Genomic DNA, 22,607 nt, shown 5'->3' on the forward strand with positions numbered 1-22,607 from the left:
CTCCTCTCACGGCTTTGAAGTGCCGCTGTGACACGGGCGACCAATCAGGAAGAGCCGTACCTTCACGCGGCCACATTCTAGCGTGAGGTCATCGATAGAGCACTTCAGACAAGATCTCCACCCCTTCCAACACCCCCCTCATAATAAAACTGAAGTTAAATGAGAAGGACTGGAAGTTTTGGGGAAACTTTTTTATTCTTTTGTAAAGGGGTTAATAAGGTTATTGAACCCCCTGATCTGTTTTGAATTATTATTATTATTATTATTATTATTATTATTATTGTGTGATGTCTGCTACAAGTTGTGATAATAGCAATTGTCATATTACTCTTATACAAGTCGAGAATTATACAAGAAGTTATCAAAAAGACAAAACGAATAGCTAATCTACAAATGTTTGACCACGTGATTTTGTTTTGGAAATTAACACGTTTAATAAAACTTTAATTTCATCAACAAAAGTTTAATTTCAATTTTAACATAAGTTAAAATGTAAATTTAAAATGTATAAACGTGCATTGCAAGCTGAAGAAATTAATATATGAATTTTCATAACTTAAAATTATGACATAGGCCTCTCTCTCTCTCTCTCTCTCTCTCTCTCTCTCTCTCTCTCTCTCTCTCTCTCCACACATACTATAATGACAAGTAACAAACAAGGCTTTTTAGGACTGGTGTGTTTTCCGATATATATATATATATATATATATATATATATATATATATATATATATATATATATATTAGTATTATACGTATTAATTCGGGCATTGAACTCTGTGAACTTATTAACTCATGTTGGTCAGAGCAACAACAAAATTCACATAATGCATGTAAACGTCTTTACAAGGTGGAATATGGCTTTTGTGTTCTGTTAACTCTCAACAGCAATACAGTGGCGGGCTATTGATATCAGGACGATGAATGCAGAAATGCTCTCAGGATAATGATGTAGCCCTGGCTACTCTATTTACATGCGCCGTGGACCGGAGGCATAAATTTCATTTGAATTTCAAATTTAATAAAGCAGGAGGTTTTTAATCATGAGAAGTTTTATTTGTTTGATATTAACATTCTTATTGACCGGCTCCGTTGACCAACTTAGTCATTATAGGACAGCAAAAAGTTAATTAAAACGACCGAAGATTATTCATCAAATCATCTGCCTCCGCCGTGTCGCCTCCTTTATTGCGGGAAGTGATAGATGGCTGATCAGATTCATTTCTCTGTTTCTTCGATTTGCACAACACGTCTGTTGTTTCCTCTTATAGCATTTCTAATTCAAAGAACAAAAAGCAGTTGAACTCAAAATGGAGATAATAAAATACGGAACAAAAATTAACCAAGGCATATTAGGAATAAAAGGGAATCATTTGCGACAATTTGAAATTTCAGCCGTATTTGTGTGAAAGTTTGTAAAGTTAATTATAAAAATTGAGATAAAAATAATTAAACGTACAACTTTTGCTTTAAATTTTCCAGCACGTCACAATAACATTTAAGTTTTCTCTCAGACTTTCTTGTGGATGGTGAGATTGTGGTAAAAAAAAAAAAAAAAAAGACTTAAAAAAAATCTCACACTAAAACATTTCATAAACATCCGACTAATAAATGTAGTAAAACTAGCTATATTTATATACATCCGTAACTCAACATGCACGCGCAACTCATGCCAAAATACAAATGTCACACACACACAAACAAATGTCTCATAAACTGCAGCATTGTTTGATTCCAACAGATGCATGATGCACATACCGTGTCTGTGTCCTGGTTTATTGATTGACCCCGCGCGCATCTCCTCTCGCACAGCAGAAGGTAGTGGTGCTCGCGCACAGGGAACGCGCAGACCCTGGAAGATAAATGTTACTTTGGGAATTGAGTTTAATTACGAATAACGGAGGAGCCGCTCGGCCACCGGTGGTGTAATCAAAACATGTGTTCATGTCCTCTGACAAGACAGCGCGAGAGATGCGCGCGAGCTGTGTGATCTGCAGAGGATTAGATGGAAGCGCAGTAACAGCGTGTGGTGTTTTTTTAAAATACTGAAAACACTATTAATATTTTAATTACTTCTAAAATTAAAATAAAATAGGTTATAGAACATATACAGGGAAAATGTGCAAGGACTATATAAATATAGCCTTAATAATTTAATTCGTGATTTTTGTTTATATTAATTCATATCAGAGCAGAGGTTTAATACTGTAAATGATCAAACAAAAAAATTAAATAACGAACAAAACAAAACAGATTAAAAAAATAAAAAATACCAGGAGTCAAAAGCAACAACAAAACGTTCGTGCATGTAATATCCTGTTGCTTTCTTTCCCAAGATGCCATATAGGCCACTGAGGTTCCTTTTGGCCTGCGTTGAACAGATGTCCCCATCTCTGCCTTTCTTCTCCCATGCATAGGCTACATTACCGTCATGAAATCAAGCTGAAGAAACCTGTCCCATTCGTGGCCCTAATCATCGCGTTATTCTGGCCCAGTGCGCACGAACAAAATGGGTTTAATATTGCGTGCTCTCAATAATTTTGCGAAGAGAAAAGAGGGGAAGTCAGCGCCTGTGTCCCGGAGATGGTGGGAGCACTTTCTTCTTTAATCTTATGATTATCCAGGAAAACTGATAATCCAGTGGTCTACCTGTACGAGTCCAGCGGAACATCAGTAGACTAATTGCCGGAATTCGAAACTAGTAATAAAGATTTTAGGACTACATTGAAAGCATCGATTTAAAAACAAAAAATAATACTTTAATGAAAGACAGTTATATATTGTTTAAAAACATTTATTTATTTACATTTTTATTTGTTAATTATTAATACTAAACAAGTAAGTTTTGCCAAAGTTAATTTACTAAGAATCTGCAGGTTTATAACAATGTCCTAAGTATATATATATATATATATATATATATATATATATATATAGATAGATAGATAGATAGATAGATAATATATAAATTATATATATATAATTATATATATATATATATATATATATATATATATATATATAAATTATTTCAATCATTATGCATTGTTACTAGTTCAGTGTATTGCCTTTTGTAAAATATCATATAAATGTGGGGCCATGGCCGGACTCTTTCTTTTCAGCAGGAGGTGGGACAGAGAGACCAGATGTCCCTGTGTGTGCAGGGCTGCCAAGTGAGGCTAGAGCAGTGAAGCCCGAGACACAAGAGCCCAAATGGTGTGACAAAGGAGGAGCAGGAAGCCTGGCTCTGCCTGGATGAACCTCAGAGAGCGCCAGTCCACATCCACATCCCAGCCCCAACCCTCGGCCCACGTCCCACAACCCCATTGAACTACTAGAGCAGGGCCACGGACCATGTGCTGACTTTTTGCTGGATCACACAACCAGACATGATCACAGGAGTGTAAACGCTGACATATGATCACTAGAGGACAAGTGTGCGCGGTTTAAGCAGCAAGCTCACACATATGCACAGCGTACTCCTCCCAAAAACACATTTATAATGTAATTTTATACATTATTCTAGGCTCTTGTGTATTTAAAACACCATTGGCAATGAAAATAATCTGCATTTGGGTAACTAATGAATTGACAGCAACCAGATAAGGTGGTATTTGTCATTTGACATACACCAGTGTACATCGCTTCTATGTGTCCCGTGTCCAATAACTCATTCATCTTGATTTAATCAGTGTTGTGTGGACACTAGATGGGGGAGGAGGCATCCAGTGGCTAATCACCAAAGCTAAACACCTGGAAACGTGGCATCATGGGCTATGTGGTCATTATCATTATCATAAGCCCTCTAATTAACCTACAAATCACATGCTAATGTAACACAGTATACAGGAGCCAGTGTACTTAATGAATGGCAGATGCAAATTTTCTTAGGTTTTAAATATGACAACAGGTCAGCTTTTGCTATAATCTGAGGGACTTGTTTTGATCAGAAACTTTAATTTTGGGGTTACAGGGGCGATTTGATGTTTCAAAAGTTAATCCTCTGGATTGCAAGATTTGGACCAGAAGTTGCATTGTGTCTGTTAAAGTTGCATGAGAAATAAGGAGACAAACAAAGTGACATGGATTTCTAGGATCTACAATATTATCACAAAGTTATATATATATATATATATATATATATATATATATATATATATATATATATATATATATATATATATATCCCACAGACAATACAACTAGACAGATGTCAAAATATGGATAAATAAATAAAAACAAAAAATAGAAATAAATAATAGATACACACAATAAATAAATAGGCAGGTAGGCAGAGAGAGAGAGAGAGAGAGAGAATAAATAAATAAATAAATAAATTAATTAATTAATTAATTTACGGATATGGATAAATAAATACATTTATGGATATGGATAGATCAATAAATAAATAAAAAATAAATTACATCAAAATTACAAATAAATAATAGATACAATTAAATAAACTAGATAGATAGATTGATTAATTGATTGATTGATTTATGGATATGGATAAATAAATAAATAAAACAAAAATAGAAAAAAATAATAGATAAAATTAAATAAACAAATAGATAGATAGATAAATAGATAGATAGATAGATAGATAGATAGATAGATAGATAGATAGATAGATAGATAAATTAAAACAAAAATAGAAATAAATAATAGATACAATTAAATAAATAAACAAGTAGATAGATAGATAGATAGATAGATAGATAGATAGATAGATAGATAGATAGATAGATAGATAGATAGATAGATAGATAGATAGATAGATAGATAGATAGATAGATAGATTGATTGATTGATATGGATAAATAAATAATTTAATTAATGAAAAAATGAAATAAATAATAAATAATATAATTAAATAAACAAATAGATAGACAGTAGATAGATAGATAGATAGATAGATAGATAGATAGATAGATTAATATATGAAAAAAATAATAATACAATTAAATAAATAAACATAGACAGATAGACAGACACACAGCAGATGGATAGCAAATAAATAAATAAATAAATAAATAAATAGAACACATTTCCCATGCCTTTACATAAGTGCTTTTTTCAAAAGCTACCAGTTTAATCACAGTGGTATTGCCAAATACAGTATCTAACACTTGTGTTCCTTCAGCCATGCATGAAAACGCGGTTAAGTATGATGCGTTCTGAGGAGCAGTGCTTTTGTGTGAGAGGGTTTGTCAGGCTATTTGCTGTCCAGTGAGGTCATCAGGAGTGGGTAAGCAGGCTTTGTAAGGGCCCCTGCACAGGTGTGGCAGCAGCCCTTGCTGAAGGAGTGCAGTGAAGCACGAACAATCATCTAAATGTCTGTGAGATGAAATGGCTAGTTAACAATCTTTTGACTGCCCCAACCTCAGAGCTTTTGTCGGGTATCGATCGACCAGCTGCCACTGGGTTATTGTCAGCCTGGATGGAAGCCCCTTTGGCTGGGAGGGATGGGTCGCAGTTTATGTGCGTGTGTGTGTGCGTGCGTGTGTGTGTTGAGTAGACGGGTGTTGCTTCTTTCTAAAAGGCTTTTTTCCCCTTTAAGTTGTAGTTTAGTCTAGTTAATTAGGTAATAGTCTTTATTTTAAAAGCATGTGGACAAAAAAGGAAAAAATGTCTTTGAGTGTACCTCATGGTTTAGTTAACTGAGCTGCTAATGTGTGCATGTTATTCAATAAAAGTATGCACCACATATATGAATAAATATTCACTATGTCAACCTAAAAAAATCATGTACAATAACATCTAAATTAAAATTTAAGTCAAGAATATTATTCGACACTAGTACATCAACTTAAAAATATTAAATAAAGATAGATAGATTGCAGCTATTCAATACACAGTTTATTCCTAGACTTTTCTGTCCTCTACATTACTCCAGTGGGTGTGGGCAAGTTTGTCAGTGTGAGGGACACTGGCACTGAGTAAAGTGCTGAGAGTCAGCCCTGACTCCTACAGTTTCAGTAATTATCTACAACTGCCCATTCTGTCCATCCACGGCCATAATGGAGACCAGAGCGTGTGCCTGTCACCACTACAGAAAGGGAGGGTAGGGACAGGGGAGAGACAGGGCGGAGAGACAAGTATTTGCCTACCTCATTATGTCTTTGCGATGACACAATAGCAACTTCTTTTTTTCTTTTGTCACTGTGACAAAACATTTAAGTTAGCAAACTCATTTCGAGAGGGGCCCTGGAATGTTGTTATTGGTTTGCTTCTATTAGTTTAACTTTCATGGACCTTTTAGACTTATTAGACAATGAAATGATCCAGAATTATATTTGTTTTCAGGTTCTGTTCAGAGCAAATGTAAAAACACACACACAGGTTTGTTTTGCTATCTTAGTGAGGACATTCCATAGGTGTAATAGTTTTTATACTGTACAAACTGTACATTCTTTCCCCCTCCTAAACCTACCCATCACAGGAAACATTCTGCATCTTTACATTTTTAATAAAACATTGTTTAGTATGTTTTTAAAGCCATTTTAAATATGAGGACTCATGAAATGTCCTCATATTTCATGTTTACCTTGTAATAGCAGTGTAATACCCATGTCATTATACAAATTTGTGTCCTCATAAATCAAAAAATGCGTGCACACACACACACACACACACACACACTCAAAAGTCAATTATCATTACCAACTCATAATATTAAGTATAAAAATTTAAATTATGTACTTGTAAGTTAATAAATGTACTTTAATGTAATTGTTGTAACTGTTATAACTATACAACTGTTTTTAACATTGACAATAATAATTGTTAATGTTTCTTGAGCATCAAATCCGACTGGAGTAATGGCTACTGAAAATTCAGCATTGCGACCATCACAAAAATACATTTGCAAAATAGATTAAAATATGTATTATTATTTATTATATTATATACTATTTTATATAGTCATAATATTTCACAACATTGCTATATTTTTTTCCCCAAAAAACATATTATTATTATTATTGGTTTTAGTACCATTCAAAAGTTTGCCGTCAATCTGATTTTCTTATAAAATATATTAACATTACTAATACTACTACTAATATATATAAATATATAAATATTTTATTAGCAGTATTATTTAATATATTTTGATAAATATATAAATATATAGTTAATATATCCAATTTATTTTCACATATAAAAGTGTTTCAGATTTGAAAATGTTGCATTCAGTGTTCTTTGGGCCTGTTTTGTCGTGATTTTTGCCAAGACATGTTCCTGGATCAACATATTTGACTGATCCTGGAACAACATTCCTATCTGAAAAATAACCCTATCCGTACCCCTAAACCTAACCCTACCCATAACTTATCTCTAAAAGATAACAGGTGATTAACATTGATGTAGAAGCACCTAACCCTGGTTGTGAGTCTAAATTTGACATAAACTGTAAACTTGTCCCTCAAATCTGATTGGTTGATTATAATGTTGTTCCAGGATCGACAAAGATTTTGATCCAGAAACATGTTGTACTCGGTGAAATCACATTAACCGTCAATTGCGATTATACAAATTATACAATCTCTGATCATCTCAATTATTACATTTAAACTATGTTTATTATATAGTTGATGATGTTATATTAATGCCCTCCAAAGTATAGTCTAGGCTACTTCATACACTGCTCACTTGGGGAAGGAGGTGTATTGATTATTTTTTTATTCACAGACATTCCTTTGTCCTTCCATAGCTTGACACTTGTTTTTAATCAGTCAGCTGATGTCTCTTGGCTTATAATTTGTGCTCAGTTGACACGAAGAGAATTTAGATGTCACAGACAGAACTGCGCTCTAACTGTGCTGAGGTCAGCAGGCACCTGCAGAGCTAGACACTAGAGATATCTGGCGGCATGTCAGTGCAACAAAAAGATGTCCCTGTTCTAGAAAAATAATCCTATAATGTACATTGTACTAAATAGCTCTACAAATTTTGCTTTGGCTGCCGTTTTTATGATCTACCTAATGTTTGTCATGTTTAAAATACTTTTTGTGTCAAATTATTATTTTTTTCTCCAGGCACTGCAATAAGATGCCACTGAGACCTCAGGAATATTGCCGGTTCAAATCTTCTTGTACCATCAGATGCCAAGGTCTCATATTTGGGCTCGCTACTGCTTTTGAATAACCTGAATCGGATGTTCTCAGCATTGTTTCATCTGACAAATAAATCTGAACAAAAACCCTACAAGATGAATAATATGTATGAAATCAGTTTTGGCAGTAGAAACATGACCATGTTCTTTAGTGGAAATAAAGATTTAACTGATATGAGAAATTATGTCTTTAGTTTGATTGTGTGCATTAGAACATTATATGTAAATACATACAAGCTAATGAGCATTTAATCAGATTATGCTTAGCTCTTTATTGGATTTTTCATTGGCTCCAATTTTCACTTTAATCGACTTGTCCCAGCAGGGGTGCTGAACACCTTATTTTTGCCTATAAATGAAATAAGATCTGTGATATGTGTAAGCATTCTCTGCTAGTCCTACTGCTATTAAAGTTCCCAGGAACCCTCCACCTCCCCCAGCTCCACCTGCCTAGATATGCCACAGGATACTGCAACAGCATTCGTAGCAGATCTAATCTGCAAAGACCAAATACATTAGCATTGCCACATTAATTAAAGGGTTAGTTTACCCAAAAATGAAAATTCTGTCATTTATTACTTATCCTCATGCCGTTCCACACCCGTAAAACCTTCGTTAATCTTCAGAAGACAAATTAAGATATTTTAGTTGAAATCCAATGGCTCAATGAGGCCTGAATAGGGAGCAATGACATTTCCTCTCTCAAGATCCATAAAGGTACTAAAAACATATTTAAATCAGTTCATGTGAGTACAGTGGTTCAATATTAATATTATAAAGCGACGAGAATATTTTTGGTGTGCCAAAAAAACAAAATAACAAATGACTTATTTAGTGATGACTTAGGTAGCTTCGGATCATTATGAATCAGCGTATTGAATCATGATTCAGATCGCGTGTCAAACTGCCAACGGCTGAAATCACGTGACTTTGGCGCTCCGAACAGCAGATTCGATACACTGATTCATTGTGCTCCGATGCTTCCTGAAGCAGTGTTTTGAAATTGGCCATCACTTTATAAGTCGTTATTTATTTATTTTTTTTGGCACACCAAAAATATTCTCGTCACTTTATAATATTAATATTGAACCACTGTACTCACATGAACTGATTTAAATATGTTTTTAGTACCTTTATGGATCTTGAGAGAGGAAGTGTCATTGCTCCCTATGAAGGCCTCACGGAGCCATCGGATTTTAACTAAAATATCTTAATTTGTGTTCCGAAGATTAACGAAGGTCTTACGGGTGTAGAACGGCTTGAGAGTAAGTAATAAATGACAGCATTTTCATTTTTGGGTGAACTAACCCTTTAACATGCCAAAAGTACTCTGAGAATGGTCATGATATATTAAATTGTCCAACTTTGCATTGCGAAACCCATGCGCATTTCCATCCTTAAGTAAAAATCATGTTGAGGAAGAAGTAAAAATGAGAGAAATGGAGGGATGAGGGAGGGGCTTGATAAAGGAAGTCAGGACAGTCTTCTCGCCATGCAATTTAATCACTGTATACCCAGGCAAGTATTGACAGTTGTCCTGTGGAAGCTATTAAAGTTGCTGTCCAAGGTTAAATGAAATTGCAGTTTATCAGGGGAGCATTGAGAAAATAAGGGAATCTGCTGGAGCAGGCTGATTAATGTGAAGCATGATCAACACAAGGGGGTTCATTAAACCATACATCACTAGGGTAATTTAACATGTCATCACGCCTGCTGTCTCCCCCTGCAACACGTGTATTTATGTGTGCGTGGGGGTGTGAGATTGTGTGTGCTTTTTGTCATGGTTACACTGTACATCAAAGAATCAGTGTCGGTTTGGGTGTTGGCGGATCTTATTTTGTGAGGAATGATATGCAGCATTGTACCAAGCTGAAATGAAGCAATTGCTATGCTCCTCCCCTCATTTGGTATTTGTAAAAGCCAACAGGGTAAGTTCATGATGGGTAAGAGGTGATATGGAAGGGTAAACTTCATGTATGTTTGTTTTAGTGGGCACTATGGCCCTGTAAACTTTTCAAAAATAAACTCCCATAAAACACACTTCAGATTCTCACTCATTTTAAGTGTCTAACAATGTCCAACAGAATACATCGCAAGAGAATTCTGTCATTTTTATTTTTTCTGAAAGTCATCATTTCCTAGTTATGTAAATCTCAAATTATGTAGGCTAGGCCTACATGTTTAATAGCGTTCTGTGGAGAGCAATGTCTATTTTAATTTAATCCAAAAATATTTGATCCTAAAAAACTTGAGGTGCACCCCAATTCGCGTACTTATGCACTATTCTATGACGTTTTAAAGTATAAATAGTGTGTTCACACTGAAAATGAACTAAATTAACAGAAAAAACAAAGTGTGGAATGTTGGACACTTCATGCACTCAACTGTCGCAGCTTTAATTACGTAGTGGAGGGGAAGGGGGTGTCAGACTCCGATGTTCGGTTTTTTTCTCGTTAATTTAGTGCATCATCCGGGTATTTAAAGTGTAGGCCTACTTTTTCTTTTTGTAATTTTCAATGTGAACGCACTACTCGCACTATTTATACTTAAAATCGTAATAGAATAGAGCATAAGTATGCGAATTGGGACGCACCTAAAATAACCTTATACTTTTTACGCACTAGCCTACATGAATGAGTATAGGCTACATAGTGCATAGGTAGGCCTACATAGTGTACAAGTGCATAGTGTATAGTGCGTCATTTGGAATGCAACTATTGTTTAAAATTACACAATAAAATATTCTGGAAACACGTGACATTTACCTTGATTTCTTTATTTTTATTTCTTAGTGGTCTTTGTACAGAATTGTCTGGTGATCAAAAAGTTTGGAAAAAAAAGTGCGATGTGATGAGGTCCTTATGTAGCCCATATGTATCGGCCTATACAGCATAGAATATTATCGTTTTTGAAATGTTACATTAAAAAACAGCACTAGGAACCTTGACCTCTCTATCGACATCTGTGTTTGAAATTAAACTGAATGTTACTTGCGTATTAGCTCTTTTACGTCAGCTGTGCTTTGGCAGTGCTGCGCGGATGAATCTTCATGGTTACATGTGATCGTCATACGGGAGCGGATCTGTCACGCTTGTCAAGCATCACTGACGGTAATTTCCAACAAAGACTATTTCAGAAAAAGGTCACCAGAGCAAGTAAGTATCATCATGTCTACCGATGCGGTTTGTATTTGCTTTTGGCAGAGGCTTGGTAACTTTCACTGACTCTCCGCAGTTCGACGTTCTTTGTTTTGACAATGGGTGATTCGACAGAGGTTAACCGTTAACGAGATCGCGTTTAAAACGGTTCATGTTAAATGCTAGCTAGCTCACTAGTTCAAATTCTACGCAACTCTATTTATTGCTCTATAAACCACACACGAAAGTAGGCGGACCTAGTTTTCTGTTAAAGGGTTAGTTCACCCAAAAATGAAAATTCTGTCATTTATTACTCACCCTCATGTCGTTCCACACCCGTAAGACCTTCGTTCATCTTCGAAACACAAATTAAGATATTGTTGATGAAATCCGATGGCTCGGTGAGGCCTGCATTGAGAGCAAAGCCATTCAAACTCTCAAGGTCCATACAGGTACTAAAACATATTTGAAACACTTTGTGTGAGTTCAGTGGTTCTGGTATCTTAATATTATAAAACGACAAGAATATTTTTGTGCGCCAAAAAAAAAAAAAAACAAAACAAAATAACGACTTTTCAACAATATCTGTATGGGCCGATTTCAAAACATGCTTCATGAAGCTTCTGAGCTTTATGAATCTTTTGTTTCGAATTAGTGATTCTGATCTATCAAACGGCTAAACTGCTGAAATCACATGACTTTGGCGCTCCGATTCACTGATTCGTAAAGCTCTGAAGCAATGTTTTGAAATCGGCCCATATATTGTTGATGCAAAGTCTTTATTTTGTTTTTCACAAAAAGTATTCTTGTCGTTTTATAATATTAAGATAGAACCATTGAACTCACACGAACTGTTTCAAATATGTTTTAGTACCTTTATGGACCTTGAGAGTTTGAATAGCTTTGCTCTCAATAGAGGCCTCACTGAGCCATTCGGATTTCATCAACAATATCTTAATTTCTATTCCAAAGATGAACGAAGGTCTTACGGGTGTAGAACGACATGAGGGTGAGTAATAAATGACAGAATTTTCATTTTTGGGTGAACTAACCCTTTAAGGACATGGGTGGCATAACACACAAGAACGAATCACGTAAGCCATTTTCCCACGAAATCCGACCCAACAGCTCAAAATATAAATCATTATTGTAGGCTTACCCTATTGAATCAATGCGTTTGTGTAAGAAAAATATCCATATTTAACAAGTTATAAAGCTTCCGCCAGACCGCCTTCCGTATTCAACTTAAAGCGTAACTGATGTCGCGTTTTATATTTTTTTTATATTTTCTCCAACAGCCCAAGCATACATACAGGCCTATGGTGTGTAAAACAAGCTTACAAGGGGAAAAAAACTGTAAATAATAAATCATCTCCATTGTGGATTCCAAGAGATCAAGGGCATTCCATATAAACCCATTGCAAGGATTCCGCCAGTAGTGGGCACTCGTGCAATGTAAGCAATGACGTACATCCAAGTGAATGAGATGGAATGAAGTTGGCGAGTGAAGGGCGTAAAAAAATGGACCTAAACACAGCCATAGAATCATTTTTAAATCTTTAATATTGCGAACAACTTTATCACTTTGATAGCTGAACAGAAGAAAAAAAAAAAAACTACATCATTTCTGCCCAGGATGTCTGGTGTTTCTATTAACATCCTCATCGTTTCACAGTTTCCCCCAGTGTCCGGCCCTCTCTAATCAGGAGGGCCTCATGATCACTTGCAGTTTTGCAGTGGGACTAGCGAGCAGGCATAAATAAGGCTATGCTAATAGAGCTCAGCAAGGCATGTCATTTATTATCAAGGATTTGTTTACAGGAGGATAATTGATGGTGCCTGCGGGACAGTGGAGAGTCGGACATGAATCACGGGCCAGACGAGGCTCTTGATAAGGCGCTGAGAGTCGCTCGTAATTAAGCAGGGCACTAGAGACCAATTGTTTGTGGAATGATTTGGCCGGGGCTAATTGACACTAATTGTTTAATCTGATTTTCTTGCCTTCCACTGTGATTCTAAGTCAGGCCCTGTAGAGCAGTCATCCACAACACTGTATTAATGAGGTCTGGGAGGATATTAGTGCGTGTATGGATGTGTGTGTGGTCGAGGTTCATGCATATGGAAGGGAATTAGTTCTTGGAACGTCTGATGGTTCTCGAGGGAGTTTGCATTTATGAAGGAGAATCGGGAGAAGAATATGGTAAATGCGTGCAATATTTTATGCTCGCAGTATTTGCGTTCAAAACTGTCTTTTACTGCAAACTATTGGGTATAGTGATCTTAGAGGGTAACTTTCTCCCCTAATATGTGGCATGTAAATTAAACTTCCAGCCCTGGTCGGCCCGCACACCTTCAGTCAGGTTATCACACAGAGCTAACAGCAAGGCTGCTTCAGTCAATCTGATTTACCAGTGTACTTCAAACCCCTCTGAGAACAGTTCAACCCCACTCTGTTCCAGCTGACTGACACATAATGGCTTTTAATAGCCATATTACTTAAAATTACTAGGTCAACAGTAGCAAATGTGTTTCATGGCTCATTAGCCAAAAATGTTAGACAAACAGTGCCTCTATATTTAACATTAGCGAAGATGCAGGAGAAATGTTTTCATGCTGTTCATATGGAGTCTGACCGAGTCTAATACTGGGGCTTTTTGGCAGAAGCACTGAGTTCCTGGAGAATTTGCAGGGTTAATTTCTTGTCAGTGATTTTATAATGTTATGACCGAATATTAATTTAGATCACAAATCATGTAAGAACCTTTTCAAAGTTGGAAATGTAACTCTAATAATAAGTCATAGTACCAATTGAAAAGGAAGAAATAATTAAAATGGAATAAATACACATCATTTTTGTTTTTATGCTCTGCTTAATAATTATTGACCAATATTCAATATATAAATAATAATAATAATGAGTTACAAAATCAATTATTGATTTTTTTTTTCTTCAAATATTCACCAACATTTACTTAATATAAGTGGACTTAATGAAATATTGCACATGCGCATGCTGAATGTTTTTAATTTTATCATTTGTGTTTTAATGATGCCAGTGTCATAGTCTGAAGTTAGTTCATGCAAAAATTAAATTTCTGTCATTAATTACTCACCTTGCATGTTGTTTCAAACCTGTAAGACCTTCGTTCATCTTTGGAACACAAATTAAGATATTTTTGATGAAATCCGAGAGGTTTTTTATCTCCCATAGAAAGCAACATAATTGCCATATTCAAGTTCCAGAAAAGTATTAAAAACATCATTAAACAGTAGGGGTGTGACGAGACAGGTAGCTCACGAGACAAGACGAGACTCGAGATTGAGTTCACGAGACGAGACGAGACGAGACAAGATTTTTACACACTATTTTTAAGAAATCCTCAATGGCGAAATACATGACTAGAAAAAATATTCTGCAAGTGTATTTGAAATGTTTTAACTAAACATCTTGTAATGAATGTCATTTCAGTTCTACTTTCTGAGTATGATTTATCATATGCAGTAAAAGACAACAATACTCAAGCACTGTAAAATGTTTTGCCACTAACTCAACGGACTGACTTCTCTTCTGTATGATTTCAGTCTCTTCAGATCTTACTGTACATGATTTATGAGCTACAACTTTTGACCTCCTACCTGAACTTCTTTCCACAAACTGATCATAGAAATAAAAACAGTATAAGTAAAAATGGTAACACTTTACAATAAGGTCTCATTCATTAACATTAATGTATTAACCAACATCTACTAACAATGAGCAATATATTTGCTACAGTATTTATTAATCTATGTTAGTTAATAAAAATAGTCATTCATTGTTAGTTCATGATAGTTCACAGTGCATTAACTAATGTTAACAAATGAAACCTTACTGTTTGTGCTTAATAAGATTAAGAGAAAACTGTTATTCATTTTTATGGTAACACTTTACAATAAAGGCAACCATAATCACACTCTCTCAATATTCAAAGTGCAAATAAGACCAATTTTTTCTTTGATACAGAGCTAAGAGATGGTTTCAACTACACTGCCCAGCCTAAAATAGCTTTCATATTGAGAGATATTTGCATTCATCAGGGAGCCGCTTTCAAAATGAGGGGTACTGAAATCGTGTTTGAATGCGCGCGCGTTTACTTTCACTTTCATCGATCGCGCGTAACTCTGTAAATATGGAGCGGCGAGGACCGTTATCCAACTGAATTAAATGTTTTTTATTTAAATACAAACCAAAATGACAGTGGAGGCGTAATGTAAACGTAGCGGTGGCATATTCTTTCCTAATCATCCTAACCACTCTGTCATGGCAACATCACGAGACTACTTTTCGCCTCGACAAGAAATCTCGTCAAATTTTAGTCTCGCGAGATCTCATGATACGAGATCTCGTCACACCCCTATTAAACAGTCAACGTGAGTGCAATGGTTCAACCTTAATTTTAAAAATCGACGAGAATACTTTTTGTGTGCAAAAACAAAACAAAAATAACGACTTTTGTTGAATAAATTGTTAAATAAAATCATTATTTTTGTTTTACTTTTGCACACAAAGTATTCTCGTCACTTCATAAAATTAAGGTTGAGCCACTGCAGTCATGTTGACTATTTTAATGATGTCTTTACTACCTTTCTGGGCATTGAAAATGGTAATTAAATTGCTGTCTATTGAGGAGTCAAAGAGCTCACGGATTTCATCAAAAATATCTTAATTTGTGTTCCGAAGATGAACGAAGGTCTTACAAGTTTGGAACAACATGAGGGTGAGTACTTAATGACAGAAATTTCATTTTTGGGTGAACTAACCCTTTAAATAATTGTGCCGTATGTTCTTTTCCACTATGCTTTCTAGTAGGTAATATAATTAAACTCTGAATCTGACTTTTATGTAGGATTTATGGAAGATTTATTATGATCAAAAAGTTTGCCAAAGCAAGTGTAGACAATAATAATGATCTAATCACATCTGTCACAACTGTTGTTTTTTTGTATGTTCCTCTCGGTAGCTTGATGGTTCTGTTAAAAAAAAAAGAAAAGTTGCCATCCTGTTTTATCTGATTATGTTTGGCACATTTATAAAATTACTTAAAGATGGGACGAGCCAAGCCAATGAATATAAGATCCAGCCACATCACATTTAACACTCATCAGCCTTGTAGCTTTTTTAATTAACACAAACTGTGATGAGATATTAATGATGATTAGAATGGAAGATGTACTGTGTTATCAAGATCACTTGTGGTGAAGGGTGGAATTTCACTGCACATGCCAGAATCACAGCTCGGAAACAGTTGCCACACAAACAATAGTTAGAGAAGGATATTTTCATTATTTTAGTCTTGAGAGATACAAAAATTGTAACTTCTAATAATTTAATTGATGTTCTTGAGATTAAAGTTAATGAAACTCCACCTGATCTTCATTTCATATTTGAACAATTCTTTTGACTTTGACTGTTCACGGTGCAGCTTGTTTGTAAGCTGAACATTATTTGCATTTCAATTAACATTTATCTTGTCAGTGTCTTCTCAATGAAGTATTTGTGATTTATCAGGGATGGCTGCCTTTACTTTGTGCTAATAATTGGATGCTATTGAAAGGATGAGTTTCATTGATTTTGTCGATGACTGCGGACATTACTGGCGCAAACCCTAGATTGTCAGCAGGGTCTGTGTTGAGCCGCGATCAATGACGGTGAATCTTCCCCCCTGCTTTTTTATTTACTCCAGCCCGCATTGATTGAAACATGCAATAGTTCAGGGAGATATTGTCACGACACTGCAAAGTTTCACATTCAGAGCCCCAAAAGGTCCGTTTAGATGTTTAATCTATCAGATCTATCAGATTTATATAAATTTATGTCTTAGTATCAGAACATAGACAACCATTCAAAAGTTTCGGGTCAGTGTGAATTTTTTTTTTTTTTGGTTGCATTTAATTTACACTTATATGCACTTACAGTGTACTTACCTAAGAAAGTATTGGGTAATATAAGGTAACTTCATGGGTTAGGTTTAGGTTTACATAGTTATTGCCATTACTATCATCTACATAGTATGTGCATGGGGAACAGGACTATAAAATAAAGTGCTACCCATTTTTTTTTAAAGAAATGACTACTGTAATTCAGCAAGAATGCATTGAACTGATCAAAGTGACAGTAAAGACTTTTACATTGTTACAAAAAATGTCTATTTCAAATAAATGTTGTTCTTTTGAACTTTCTGTTCATCAAAGAATCTTGGGAAAAAAATGTATCACAGTTTTCAACAAAATATTAAGTAGCACAATTTATTTAATTGATGATGTTAAGAAATTGAGCACCAAATCAGCATATTATGATTTCTGAAGGATCATGTGACACTGAAGACTGACGTAATGGCTGATGACAATTCGTCTTTGCCACATGAATACATTAAATTAAAATAAAAAAATTTTTTTTTCATGTTTTACTGTATTTTTGATCAAAAAGATGCACACTTGGTGAGCATAAGAGACCTTTCAAAAACACAAGTGTTTTTGATTTGATGTACATAATCCATGATAAGCAGGATTCAGTTTCATCTGTATAGATTACATACATTTCAAGCATATATATCAGCAGTTTCAATAAAACTTGAAGCTTTTTTTTTAATCTAATGATGGTGAGAAAATTTTCACAAATCTCTCAAAGAGAGTAAGAAAACAGTTTCTTACTCGTTTAAATGTCTTCCTTTTTTAAGGTGAACAGAGACAATAGCTTTAGCACCATGGATTAATCTCAGTCTAAACATCAGACAAACTCAACACATCAAAAAGAGCAGAAAACATATTGTGCATTCATTCAGGTGTTTTCTGTGGAAAAACAAAATCTTTTTTCTTCTTATTTCTTTCCCAAAATGCGGTCTAACACCGACAAATGAACAATCCCTGCAATCTACCTTGTAGTTCTTGCCTTTCCCTATTACTTTACCCATAAACACCGGCTCACATGCGCTGTTGGCGAGTTGACGTTTGCATATCCCATTTTCGTAGGAGCTTAGAGAAAGGTCACTTGTTGTAACCCATCTGGGACTCACCGGGTTGAATGTAATCAGTATGCACTTGTTATTCCGGGTGCCTGTGCATTCTCTTTTTATCTGCTTGTTGGAGAGAAGTTAATTTCCCTTGTGACCTTTGTGTAATAAAACAGCATTATCTGTTGCACTGGGGAAGAAGCAAATTAGCTTTCTCAGTAGTGTTTTGTCACAGAGGTGATCACTTATAAAGTTATTTACTTAATTAGATTAAGAGCGCTGTAAAGGCCCCGTCTAGAGTGAGGAGGCGTATCTTGTCTGTCCATATTATCTCACGGCCTATCCAGCCGGAGAGCACAATGTCTGGGCATCTATGCTATGTTCCTCATGTTCCTGAGGAGGATTATGATGATACCGATGGCAGGCGCTTCCTAGTGACCGAGTCTAATTTTGATGGCTCGCACTTAGTGTGAATCGGTTATCTGAAGTAGGCCGATGAGGGAGGTTGGATGACAACCATTTTAACACCCGGCTCCTATGTGGCTGCTCAGTGCTTGTTTGGAATCACCTGAACTGAAATGAATGACAAAAGCTCCATACTAAAAGCATTATATGCGCCAATTCCCCTGTCTAAAGCCCTTAATGTGGCTATTTTGCACAGCGCTGCACGAACATGTGCTATTTGATAGCCTTGAGTTTCTTTCAGCCATTCAGTTTGGCTAATCCTTCCCCTTATGCTTAGACTGCAGCCTGATTTGTCGGTTAAACTGGATCTGCCACACTTTGTCCTAAACAGCCTGATGGCAATCTGTCAGTGCAGAAAAGCAGTCCAAAATTTTGTTTTTCCTTTCGCAAATTGCAGGTACATGTCGTGTCGGCTTGTCCTTCAAGTCACTACTTGTCTTTATTTCATTTGGTTATGATGCAGCAGTTTGTTCAAATAAACATGCATCTTCACTCTTAAAAATAAAGGTTCCAAAAGGGTGTTTCATAGCAAAGCTATAGAAGAATCATTTTTGGGTTCCCCAAAGAACCTTTCAGTGAACAGTTCTTAAAAGAACCTTTAGTGTTAAAGGATTAGTTCACTTCAGAATTAAAATTTACTCAACCCCATATCATCCAAGAAGTTTACGCCTTTCTTTCTTCAGTCGAAAAATAAATGAATGTTTTTGAGGAAAACATTCCAGGATTTTTCTCCATATAGTGGACTTCACTGGGGAACAATGGGTTGAAGGTCCAAATTGTAGTTTAAATGCAGCTTCAAAGGGCTCTACACGATCCCAGCCGAGAAATAAGGGTCTTCTCTAGCGAAATGATCTGCCATTTTCTAAAAAAAAAAAAAAAAAGCAAATTTATTTACTTTTTTAAACCACAGATGCTCTTCTTGCGCTGCTCTACGATGCGCCATGCATTACGTAATCGCATTGGAAAGGTCATGTGTGATGTAGGCGAAAGTACCGATCCAAAGCAAACGTGCAAAGACTAAGCTAAACAGCCTTTACAAAAAAAGGTAAAAATACAATGTCGGATGATTTTGAAGTTGGAGAAGAAAATGAGATGGAGTTTTTCGCCCTAACGCATTACTTCCACCTACATCACGCGTGACCTTTCCAACGTGATTACGTAATGCGTGACGGATTACAGAGAACGAGCATTTGTGGTTAAAAAGTATATACATTTTTATTTTTTTTTAAGAAAAACAAACTGATCGTTTAGCTAGATAAGACCCTTAAAATGCACTGAAACTGCACTTTGGACCTTCAAGTCATTGTACCCCAGTGAAGTCCACTATATGGAGAAAAATCCTGGAATGTTTTCCTCAAAAACCTTAATTTCTTTTTGGCTGAAGAAAGAAAAACAAACATATTGGATGACATGGGGCTGAGGAAATTGAGGAAATTTTAATTCTGAAGTGAACTAATCCTTTAAGAACATTTTAATAATCTAAGAACCTTTTGTGCAATGGAAAATGTCCATGAATGTTCAATGTTCTTCATGAAACCATCAATGCAAATATAGAACTTTTATTTATGACTGGAAAACAAGCCAAGGAGGTGCCACAATACACATAGCCCGACTCGTATCTTTTTTGGGGGGAAACTTTCTCACAAACCTCATGGCTGATTTTTGTGAATGGAGAACGGGCGGCAAGAGTCCCACAGGTATGAGTGTGTATCTGTGTGTGTGTGTGTGAACCTCTGGAGGTGAATGCAATGCTTTGCTGACCCGTGGAATCTACCTCATTATCTGGGCCATTGTGCTCTTCTTCTTCCGTGGCCCCTTTCACACCCTGTCACCCAGCCACCTCCACTGCCACCGGCCTGGCCAGCTCATTCATGTCCCTTCAGCCCATTGTGAGGCCCCTGGAACCCAGGGCCCTGTAGCGAGCAGGGGGAAAGGGCGGCCCCTGCTTTGTGTTTCCCTTGCCGCTCTTCACACGCACGGCGGGGAACTTCCTTTCTCATGTCACCGAAACCGGCATGGCCTAATCCGCCTGGCCACACCACCCGCCGAGCATGCTGGGAAGGGGCATTTATAAAGCAGTCCCTAATGGTTCGTTAATAAATCGCTTCCATTTTACGCTCGACTCTTCACATCAGCGCAGAGGACGAATAACGCGGGGCTGGAGGATCCATCGTTACGCATGTAGGCGAACAAGCCTGCCGGCAAGCGAGTGCTTTGATATGAGAGTCTCCGATGGAATCTCGGATGTCAGAACAAGAACATATGAGTTTTTTGACCTGGAATAGCTCGTAACAAGCTCTGATTGTGTGGAGGTGTGAGCTTCACTCAAGGGTTAATGGTTAGAGCACTGCCCTGCTGACCGTTTGCAGCCCCTCATAGGTCTCTAGAGAATCTATTACCCATCATCCTCTCTCTTTAAAGAGGTGACTTTGGTTAAAGCACTCTGGCTAAGAGGTTAGACAGGAGCTCCATATTGACTTCGACGGTAACCAAGATGCGTACGGTCTGTGATCTGAATGGCCCCCGTGTGAGGCGTAGAGGGGGCTGCTTATGTGAATGGGACCATGGGTGATTGGCTCAGCGGGAGCGGTCAGGGGTGTTAGGGGTGTCGGGAGCCCACAGGGATAATCTTGTTAAGTGTGACACACAGCCAGGGGGAGTGGAGGGGTGGTCCCAGTAAGACAAACACACACACACACACACACACACTAACAAGTGCGTTATGGACAAAGATGAATATGAGGGCAAAAATGCATATTTAAATGATTTTTGTTTGAATATGTTAAGATATAAATGGACATTTATGCTTGATTTTAGGCTCAGTGATGTGATGTTCTTTTTTGGCCTACGTTTTCATTTTTTTTCTTCAAAAATCTATTAAAATGTGTTTCACTTGAAGATAATTCTTATATGATGAATTAAGATTTATTTAAGTTAATATTAAGTTATTTTTTTTTTTAAATATTATAAACATTTGAAAAACTAGCCAAATCACTGTCATCATGTGGTGCAACAAACATGCCGAAAAATTTAAAACGGGAAATTATATCATAGAGAAGATCACTACAGACCCTTATGACTGTGTGTCAAGGTCAACAAGTCTCCTAAAAAATTGCATAATTTGACCTTTTTACAAACCCGATTCCAAAAAAGTTGGGACACTGTACAAATTGTGAATAAAAACAGAATGCAATGATGTGGAAGTTTCACATTTCAATATTTTATTCAGAATACAACATAGATGACATATCAAATGTTTGAACTGAATGTTTGAAATGTATAATTTTAAGGGAAAAATAAGTTGATTTTAAATTTCATGGCATCAACACATCTCAAAAAAGTTGGGACAAGGCCATGTTTGCCACTGTGTGGCTGCAAACATCTGGGGACTGATGAGACAAGTTGCTCAAGTTTAGGAATAGGAATGTTGTCCCATTCTTGTCTAATACAGGCTTCTAGTTGCTCAAATGTCTTAGGTCTTCTTTGTCGCATCTTCCTCTTTATGATGCGCCAAATGTTTTCTATGGGTGAAAGATTTGGACTGCAGGCTGGCCATTTCAGTACCCGGATCCTTCTTCTACGCAGCCATGTTGTAATTGATGCAGTATGTGGTCTGGCATTGTCATGTTGGAAAATGCAAGGTCTTCCCTGAAAGAGACGACATCTGGATGGGAGCATATGTTGCTCTAGATCTTGGATATACCTTTCAGCATTGATGGTGCCTTTCCAGATGTGTAAGCTGCCCATGCCACACGCACTCATGCAACCCCATACCATCATAGATGCAGGCTTCTGAACGGAGCGCTGATAACAACTTGGGTTGTCCTTGTCCTCTTTAGTCCGGATGACATGGCGTCCCAGTTTTCCAAAAAGAACTTCAAATTTTGATTCGTCTGACCA

General features: G+C 36.4%; 1 long non-coding RNA gene across 1 annotated transcript in view; it reads left to right on the forward strand.

Annotated features, from left to right (window-relative positions):
- The first annotated feature begins 11,018 nt into the window (after positions 1–11,018).
- Positions 11,019–22,607, forward strand: part of LOC125244112 — a 53,234-nt gene continuing 41,645 nt past the window's right edge. Inside the window, exon 1 of the long non-coding RNA XR_007179227.1 lies at positions 11,019–11,271. This is a non-coding gene — a long non-coding RNA (uncharacterized LOC125244112). The remainder of the gene's footprint in view (positions 11,272–22,607) is intronic.

This window comes from Megalobrama amblycephala, linkage group LG13, assembly GCF_018812025.1.
Source record: "Megalobrama amblycephala isolate DHTTF-2021 linkage group LG13, ASM1881202v1, whole genome shotgun sequence".
Classification (NCBI taxonomy): domain Eukaryota; kingdom Metazoa; phylum Chordata; class Actinopteri; order Cypriniformes; family Xenocyprididae; genus Megalobrama; species Megalobrama amblycephala.